The sequence below is a fragment of the Sciurus carolinensis genome, chromosome 15 (assembly GCF_902686445.1).
Source record: "Sciurus carolinensis chromosome 15, mSciCar1.2, whole genome shotgun sequence".
NCBI classification, from domain to species: domain Eukaryota; kingdom Metazoa; phylum Chordata; class Mammalia; order Rodentia; family Sciuridae; genus Sciurus; species Sciurus carolinensis.
In genome coordinates, this window is record NC_062227.1 from 32,615,980 (window position 1) to 32,626,389 (window position 10,410).

Below are 10,410 nucleotides of genomic sequence, written 5' to 3' on the forward strand. Positions count from 1 at the left end.
TCCCCTCTCCTCCCCTCACTCCCCTCTGCCCTATTCAAAGTTCCTCCATTCTTCCCTAGCAGCACCCCCATTATGGATCAGCCTCTGTATATCAGAGATAACTTTCAGCCTTTGGTTTTTTGGGATTGGCTTATTTCACTTAGCATGATATTCTCCAACTCCATCCATTTACCAGCAAATGCCAAAATTTCATTCTCCTTTAAGGCTGAGTAATATTCCTTTGTGTATATGTACCACATTTTCTTTATCCATTCATCTGTTGAAGGGCATGTAGGTTAGTTCCATAGTTTAGCTATTGTGAATTGAGCTGCTATAAACCTTGATGTGGCTGCATCACTGTAGTATGCTGATTTTAAGTCCTTTGGGTATAGACTGAGAAGTGGGATAACTGGGATGGATTCAAACTAAAAAGCTTCTTCTCAGCAAAGGAAACAATCAATAATGTGAAGAGAGAGCCTACAGAGTGGGAGAAAATCTTTGTCACATGCACTAATCTCCAGGATATAAAGAACTCAAAGAACTTAACACCAAAACAACAAATAACCTAATCAATAAATAGGCTAAGGAACTGAACAGACACTTCACAGAAGATTACAATCTATCAACAAATATATGAAAAAATGTACAACATCTCTAGCAATTAAAAAATGCAAATCAAAACTACTATAAGATTTTCTCTCACTCCAGTCAGAATGAAAATTTTTAAGAATACAAGCAATAATAAGTGTTGGAGAGGATGTGGGGAAAAAGGTACATTCACACATTGCTGGTGAGGTTGCAAATTGGTGCAGCCACTTTGGAAAGCAGTATGGAAATTCCTCAGAAAACTTGGAATGAAACCATCATTTGATCCAGCTATCCCACTCCTTGGTTTATACCCAAGGGATCTTATTCATGGAAAATCTTGTGGGAGCACCTTCACGTTACCTGTGGTCTGTGTGGAATATATTGGTATAGATTACTATGTATTTAACACTTCTCATAATTCATTATTTCATTTATGCTTTTTTGTACTCTTTTTATTTTATTTGTTTTATTTGGTGGTGCTATGATTGAACCCAGGGTCTGGTGCATGCTAGGTAAGGGCTCTACCACTGAGCCACACCCCAATCCTCTTTTTCCTACTCTCTTACTATCCTTTGTATTTATACCACGACTTCCTTTTTGTGGCTTTGTTTGATCTATTCTTCCATTTAAATTTTATTGATCATTTAAGTCTCCAACAAAAACTTCTGACTTTTTAATACTACTCAAGTCAATGGTACATTTCCATTTGGGTCTTGGAAGTGACTATGGGAAACCTTTGACTGGTGTTTATATCTCAAATGGGGGCTTCTGATGGATATCCCCCCCCCCCACACCGTTCAACCTTTTTTTCCTTGACCTCTTTGGGGGGCATTAGATACTGTGGCCAACTCCATCTTTCCTGAAGCCCTTTCCCCCTTTGACTTTCAAAGGATGATATAGCTGATGAATCTCCTGATATATCTGTCAGGAGATGTATCTCTCAGGAGTATGGTGATGTGGAAAGACCATGACTTTGCGGTCATGATAATGTGGGTTTGAAGCTTGTTCAACCCTTGGGCTTGAACAAGGTACTTAATCTCCCCAGGTTGCAGGGTTCCATCCCTCTCTCCTTACCTCCCTCCCTTTCTTTATGCAATCCTCCTGCCTCAGCCTTCCCAGTCTCTGGGATTGCGGTGTACTCCACTGCACCTGGCTTGTGGGGTTCTCGCCTCAAAAAGGAGAACAACATTGGCCCTCTCACATTGCAGTCAGTCATCAGCCTTAAAGCCCTGTTCAACTTCAGTTTTGTGAGTGTTGGAGCAGGGTTTCAAATCCTGGGCATGAGGCTAGGACATTGCCTTCTACCAGGCAGACACTTGCTGATTTCTGCTTCCCATGTGCCACCTGCCATGAAATCATTTATTCTTGTACCAAGTATGAGTGTTCTCTAGAGAGATAGAACCTAGGGGACACACACACACACACACACACACACACACACACACACACACATACATATTTATAAACAGATATGTAGATAGACATAGATATTTATTTTGAGAAATTGGCTCATGTGATTGTGGAGGAAGTCTGAAACCTGTCGTTCAGGCCTGCATGAATCTGGTGACTCAACTAAGAGCTGATGTTGGAGTCTTAAGTCCGAATTCTTCAGGGCAATAGTCTGGAGGCTCAGGGAGAATTTCCATGTTGCAGTCTTGAGAATTTCTACTTTGGGAAACCTGTCTCTGCTCTTATGACTTTCCACTGATTGCATGAGGCTCACCCACACTATGGAGGGTCATCTTCTTTGCTATAAGTCTACTGATGGAAATATTAATCTCTTCTCAAAAACACCTTAACTGAAACATTTAGATTGGTGGTGTTGGACTAAACAACTGGAAACCATAGCCTCGCCAAATTGACACCCAAAATTAACTATCACACTCCATAAGCTGGATCACCGATCCTTAGCAACTGGGCCCCAGTTCAAAGCTAAAGGACTTCACTCATGAGGATGCTGAGATGACTGAACATGGAGGGACCTTGGGGGTCTCTGTTAGAATTCACTCCAGATCAGAGTTCAGTGCTGTTTCTTGAGGCCTCTCTTAGGGTTCTTACTCGGGGGAAGTTAGGCAGAGGGGTGCCATCCTGAAGCCCAAGAGATCTCTTTGGCTCAGGTCTGGGCTTAGTTCTGCCTTGTGAGGCCCTGGGCAAGTCACTGGGTTCTTCTGGGCCTCAGCTGATCCATCTATAAAGGGGAACATTTAGGACTTGATGCATTTTCTCTTTTCACTTTTTGACAATGCTTTTCTCTGCTCCCCTTTTTTAGTACTAGATTTGCAGAGACTTGTTAGGAATTTCTGGCTTGTGATTGCTTCACTTTTTTTGGAAATAGTTCCATATTTTTAAGCAACATTAAGAATTGACATCACATGTTTATTGACCAGAAAAGTGATACCTTTTTATCACTGATGTGATGATATCATTCATCTAGTAGGGCTCAATACATGTTTTTTGAATTAAAAATTTTAAATGTATGTCTCATTATTTCTATTCATAGCAGAAGCTCCTGGTCAATGGTAGCTAGACCCTATCTCTGCTTTAGCTGTTTTGTGGTTTAGGGAACTCCTGAGTATATTGGTGTGTTAACTTTGTATTCCTGTTACAAAATACCTGAGACAATCAAATTAATAGGGGAAAGGGCTTATTTTGGCTCCTGGTTCAGAGATTTCAATCCCTGGTCACTTGGTCCTGTTGCTTTGGGCCTGTGGCAGCACAGTACATCATGGTAGGAACGTGTGATACAGGAGGCTTATTTACCTTACAGTGGCCAAGAAGCAGAAAGAGAGAGACAGGAAGGGGTTGGAGTGCCCATATCTCCTTCCAGGTCTTGCTCCAAATGATGTAATTTCCTTCCAACACTTTCTTCCTCCTAAAGATTCCACCATCTCCCAGTAGTGCCACAGACTGGAGGCCAAGCCTTCAACACAAGGCCTTGCAGGAACATTGAAGATCCAAACTATAGCATTTGGAAAGAACCAAGGCTTTTCAATGAGATAGATCTGGACTTCCACCCTGGCTTTTCTATTTAACAGCTCTGTGAATTTGGCCAAAACTTTTAATTTCCCTGAGTCTCAGTTAACTCCTCTGTGAATGGAAGTCATAGGATATCTCACGGAGTGGCCATGAAGTTAAATGAAATGCTGTCTGTAAACTACCAAGAGTAATGCTTAACACAGAGTTGATTCAAAATAAAAATGAGTTTCCTTTCTCTCCCCTTGGATAGTTTTCTGGAGCCCTGTGGTGCCAGTATGAAGTTCAAGAAAAGAGGCTTGGGTTGGGGCTGTAGCTCTGTGGTAGAGCGCTTGCCTACCACGTGTGAGGCACTGGGTTCGATCCTCAGCACCACATATAAATAAATAAAAAATAAAGGTACTGTGTCCATCTACAACTAAAAATAAATATTAAAGAGGCTCACTTTCCCAGGTGCCCAGGTGTCAAGGAACTTATCTGCCTTTTTTTTTTTTTTTTATAAACCACACCGGGTGTGGTCACCAATGGAGCATGTCACATCTGAAAGGGGAGGTCAGGCCCTGAAGTGCTTAACTTTTAAAACAGACAGTCTGTACTCTAGGAAATCAGCAGTTCTTCCCTTCTAGGAAGAAATGATGAATCATAACAGGAAATATTGTTTTTTTTCTCAAGTATGTTACCAATGCAGGTCATTAAAAATAGGACCTTAAGTTGAGAACAATTTTGGGAGGAGCCGGAGTGGAGGTGGGTTTACTAGGGTTGACATCACCAGTTTTTTTTTTTTTTTTGTACGGGGATTGAACTCAGGGGCACTTCATCACCGAGCCACATCCCCAGCCCTATTTTGTATTATATTTAGAGACAGGGTCTCACCGAGTTGCTTAGCTCCTCACTTTTGCTGAGGCTGGCTTTGAACTTGCGATTCTCCTGCCTCAGCCTCCTGAGCCAGTGGGATTATAAGCATGTACCACCATGCCCAGTGGTGGGTGTCAATTCTAGGCTTTGGTCCCTGTCACAATCTCTCTAAGGCCTCAAATGACTTGAACAGTATATTGAAAAGACTTAATTAAAATGCAAGTTTATAGCATATGCCAGGCCCTGGGTTTAATTCCAACACCACAAAAACAGAAAAGTAATCCAAACAAAATACTACTCCCCATAAAACTTTAAGACTTGAAATAGCATTATATGTGTGTGTGTGTGTGTGTTTGGATAATGGTACTTAATTTTCTCCATAACTAACTAAAAGGAGAAGAGCCAGGTGCAGTGGCTTATGTCTGTAATCCCAGCAGTTTGGGAGGCTGAAGCAGGAGGACGGAGAGTTTAAAGCCAGTCTCAGCAACAGTGAGGCCGTAAGCAACTCAGTGAGACCCTGTCTCTAAATAAAATGCAAATTAAGGCTGGGGATGTGGCTCAGTGGTCGAGTGCCCTGAGTTCAATCCCCAGTACACACACACACACATACACACACACACACACACACGCACACACACAAAGCATGGAAGAAAAACCCTTCTAGTTTCCAAAGACAGCATGGTACAAGTGGTAATGGATGTGTTGATTTATTTGTATTAATCATTACATCATTACATAGTGCACAGGTATATCAAATCATCATGTTATACACCTTGAATATATTCAATCTTTGTCAATTATGTATTTAAACAAAAAAAGATGACAGCATGGGAATTGGCTGGGCTTCTTGGGAGGCTGAGGCTGGGTCATACTGCTCCTTGCAGGGCTGAGCTTGAGGGTTTGGTCCTCCTTTTTCCAGCATCATTTATGTTGGGCCAGAATGTTCTTACCCCTTCTCTCCACCCATTTCTTTCCAACCCCAAATGGCTGTTAATTACCATTAACAAGTTTCCTCAAATGACCATAAATTACCATTGGTCATTTTCTTTCAATTATTTATTCTTTAAAGAGATAGGCACTATCTTTTTCTTTCCTTTGAGACAGTTGGAGGTTGCTTCACTGTAGTCTTCGCGCTGTTTGTTTATTCATTGCAGTGTTGTGCTTCAAGCTCAGAACCTCATGTGTGCTAGCCCAGCACCCCACCACTGGGCCACACCCCCAGTTCTCCACATGTTATTTTATTTTTTTGGTACCAGGGATTGAACCCAGAGACACTTACCCACTGGGCCACATCCCCAGTCCTTTTTCTATTTTTTATTTTGAGATGAGGTCTTGCTGAATTGCTTGGGGCCTCGCTAAGTTGCTGAAGCTGGTTTTGAATTTGCAATCCTCCCATTTTAGCCTTTGGAGCCACTGGGATTACAGGTGTGTGCCCCACACTCAGCCTCTGTAAGTTACTTGAATTGGCTCTCTCCAAGTGCCTGCAGTTGGGAGTAAGGTGCCCTTGGTTCCTCTTTTCTGGATTGGTTACTGCTGCAAGCTAACATGGCTACTGGGCTCAACTCCCCTTCCCTGTGGAGTCAGCAAAGCTGTTTCAGCAGGGCTGATTTCATCCAAGGGCCAGTGGGCTTGGGCACCGCGCTCTTGTTGCCAGAGCAGGAAGGCCGGCTCCTTCTTCACCTCCCTCTGGGTCTCTCCCTGCACTGGATGCTTTCCCACTCCTGAGGCCTAAGCAACTTATTGAAGACTGACTGACATTTATATGGTAAGGGAAGGAGATGAGAGGGGGAGAGAGAGAAAACAGGAAAGAGAACTCATTTCTCAGTCTGCTCCCTGGTCACCCTTTAGTGCGGGAGGGTCTAGAAGGGACTGTAGCTAGCTGCCTGTCCATGGTTTCTTTACACTGAGCAAAGCCACTTTTTGTCTCTGGCCTCTGGGGTGGGCCCTAGGGAGGGACTGCTCTCTTCTGCTCGTTTGAACGCTCTCTCCTTTGGGCAGTGCAGGGAAAGAGTCTGTGGCCAGCATCGCTCCTGAACACACGAAGGTTGAGTCTTTGGCAGACAAGAGCCGCTCACAGGTTCTCTTCTTGGAGGTTCTGCTCACATTCCATCAGGGTCAGGAAACAGGAAGCCAAACAAAGGACAGAAGCACAGAGGAAGAGACCAAAAGAGCAAGGTACTTTCAAATCAGATCTGGAAGGCTCATCCTGCTGACCTGAGTAGAGGAGGCAATGGGAATGGAGGAGTTTTTTAACTGAATATTTTTATTTTAATGAAATATGTAAACAAAACAATATGTATCTCCCGTACACACAGTTTAAAGATAATAACAATACAAATACCAGCTGTGCAGTTTCAGCAACAGAGTAGTACCAAAGTCTTTGGACCCCTCCTGGGGCTGGGGGACAGTTTTCAGGTACCTGTGGCTATTTAATGCACTGCCAAATGTCTGAATCCACCACACATTTACATTTAAATATGTCTAATTATCACCTCTTTGGCATCCTCCAGATAACAACTGGTCTTGGTGATTTGAGGGATTCCCTTCCTCTCCAAAGCCTTCCCATCAGCCTCCCACCCACCTGGTCACTCAGGAGGACTTTCCCACACTTTCGTCTACAAAAAAGGATTGAAAATCCACACAGGGAGACCTCTTCCTGTTAATAACATGTTTGGCTACCCCATTATTCTTAATTTCTGTGGATATTAGGGCCAGGAATCTTTATAGGCTTAAGGCAGAGCAACTGACTCCCTTCTGCAGCACAGATAAGGTGTCTAGTTTAGGGGTGGGGGCGGGGAAGGGATAGGTCAGTTGCCAAAAATGATTTTTCCTTCCTTTATTTTTTTTTTTATTTTTTTTTAAATTTTTTTACGTTTACATAGGGTAATGATGTTTCTTTTTTTTCCCTTCCCCCCCACCCCTCCCACTCTTTTCCCTTTATACAGTCCTTCTTTCCTTCATTCTTACTGCTCTCCTTAGCCTAACTCTAAACCTAACCCTAAACCTAATGCTAACCCCTCCCACCCCCATTATATGTCCTCATCCGCTTATCAGCGAGATCATTCGTCCTTTAGTTTTTTGAGATTGGCTTATCTCACTTAGCATGATATTCTCCAATTTCGACCATTTGCCTACAAATGCCATAATTTTATCATTCTTCATTGCGGAGTAATATTCCATTGTTTAAATATGCCACAGTTTCTTTATCCATTCATCAACTGAAGGGCATCTAGGTTGGTTCCACAATCTGGCTATGGTGAATTGAGCAGCAATGAACATTGATGTGGCTGTATCTCTGTAGTATGCTGATTTTAAGTCCTTTGGGTATAGACCAAGGAGTGGGATAGCTGGGTCAAATGGTGTTTCCATTCCAAGCTTTCTGAGGAATCTCCACACTGCTTTCCAGAGTGGCTGCACTAATTTGCAACCCCACCAGCAATGTATGAGTGTTCCTTTTTCACCACATCCTCGCCAACACCTATTGTTGCTTGTGTTCTTGATAATCGCCATTCTAATTGGGGTGAGATGAAATCTTAGGGTAGTTTTGATTTGCATTTCCCTTATTACTAGGGATGTTGAACATTTTTTCATATATCTGTTGATTACTTGTACATCTTCTTCTGTGAAGTGTCTGTTCATTTCCTTAGCCCATTTGTTGATTGGATTATTTGTATTCTTCGTGTAGAGTTTTTTGAGTTCTTTATAGATTCTGGAAATTAGCGCTCTATCTGAGGTTTTTCCTTCCTTTAATATGCAGGCGTTGAAACTTGCAACAAAGTTCGTTCTTCTTCCTCATCTGGCCTTTTCCAGAAGGATATTGTGAGATGATGTCATGTGTTTTGTGTGGGCGACCCCACCCACGGCTGGGGTGGCTGGAGGGTGCAGGTAGGAGTAGATTGGGACTGTCTTAAGACATGGGACTGAGCCACCTTTCTGAGCAGAACTGAGCTGAAGATCAGGATGCCTGCAGCTAAAGATCAGGATGCCATCTTACCCTCGCCCATGGTGGAAATCCAGGCTGTGATGGTGGCAACCCATGTATGTCATAGTGCAGGTACCAGCCAACCCACAGGGCACCACTGCCAGGGTCTTTAGGTACCTTCCACCACATTCTTATAAGTAACCTGCTAGGCTGAACTTGGGCCAACTTTCAGCTCTCCTGTTTTTCCCTGACTCTTTAGCTGGGCCTTGGGTGTAATGGTGTGAGATCAAGAGGAAATGTCTTCCTTGCTCTGGGGTCAGAGTGGCCTGTCCCCTTATTGCCCAGCATTCCCATGATCCCACACCACTGGGTGGAACTTTTTTTTTGTTCCTGGATTCAGATGAAATTGTGGACTTGGGGCCGATTCCTCCTCTTCCTCCTCCCGCTTCTCCTCCTCCTCTTCTTCTTTTATCTAACCTTTTTGTCTTTCAGTATTTTTGATGGTCAGCATCTGGGAAGAAGAGAAGCAGCTTCTTCCTGTTTCTCTTTATGGACATGCAGGTCACTTTAGGGCCATGGGACCTGCGAACTCTAGGGCCTGAGTGAAGGACCTGGTTCTAAGTCCCCTACAGCTGTTAGAGGATCTCAGAACCATTAACAATGCCCAGAGACTGAAGTCACTGGTCAGTCTGGTGGAGGTGAAGTCATCAGGTAACAGCTGGTGACCTTAACCTGGGACCTGCAATTGGTTAGACTTACTGGTGGAATTTTTTGTGTATAGGTATATGCATTTTTCTGGGGAGAACTCCATTGATTACATCAGATTCTCAAAGCCACTTGTAACCCAAAATAGGTTAGAACCAGTAAGTACTTCTGATTGCTAGTTTGTAATAAAATGAGAAAAATACAGATACACAGTTTTTTTTTTTTTTTTTAAGAAACAAACCTAAAATTATAAGAATGTCCTGAATTCTGGGTTTATCTCCTTTTTTGGTATTAAAATATTCTTTCCTTTTATGAGATAATGATGCTAATAAATAGTAATTTTAAAAAGGTTGTCTCCCCTCCTCTCTCTCTTTCTTTCTCTCTCTTTTTTTTCGGCCATACTGAAGATTGAACATAGGTTGCTCTACCTACCACTGAGCTACATTCCCAGCCCTTTTTTATTTTATTTTATCTATTTATTTTTGAGACAAAGTCTCACTAAGTTGCCATGGCTGGCCTTGAACTTGTGATCCTCCTGCTTCAGTCTCCTGAGTAGCTGCAATTACAGGTGGGTGCCATTGCCCCTGGCTAAGGATTTCTCTAGAAAAGGTCAAAGGATGGGTACAGGTCCAATTATAATTTCTCCCTCTACTTTTTTTCTTTTCCTGACGTGTGAAACCCCAAACTCTGAGAACCACTAGTTCAGAAGGTTACCTTTATATTTGCACATTACTTAGCAATGCACTACTGTGAATTATTTCCCCCACTCTATCCTGGATGTGAGTTTGTTATGTGCAAATCTCTTAAAAAAAAAAAAAAGTGATATAAACTTAAGAACACATATTGTCATCATGGGCAAATCACCTAATCTTCCTGGGTCTTAATCTTCTTATTAAAATGAGAGATTTGAACTGGGACCTCTTATGGCTCCGTCCAAATCAAGAATTGTGTAAAGTGAACACATGAGAGGTTGGGTAGGAAAGCTGAAGTACACATCAGAGACTCAAGGGAGAAAGTCAAGGGCAGAGGGAGAACCCTATCTCTTGACTGCTTTCAAAAACCAGAGTGGAAGAAATGTTTTTGGAATATATAGCACTTAAAATTCTGGATGATTCTATGAACTCATATGCTATCTTTGTTTTATGAAGTGTTCTTGGTGAGACTAAATGTGAAATTTTTACAATGTAAGACTTTTGTCAAAAGTAGGTAAATGCTATTTTTTTTGTGTGTGTGTGTGTGTGTGTGTGTGTGTGTGTTTGTTGGGGAGGTTACTGGAGATCGAACCCAGAGGCACTTTACCATTGAGCCACATCACATCCCCATCCTTTAAATTTTTTATTTTGAGATGGAGGTCTTGCTAATTTGCTGAGGCTGGCCTGGAATTGGCA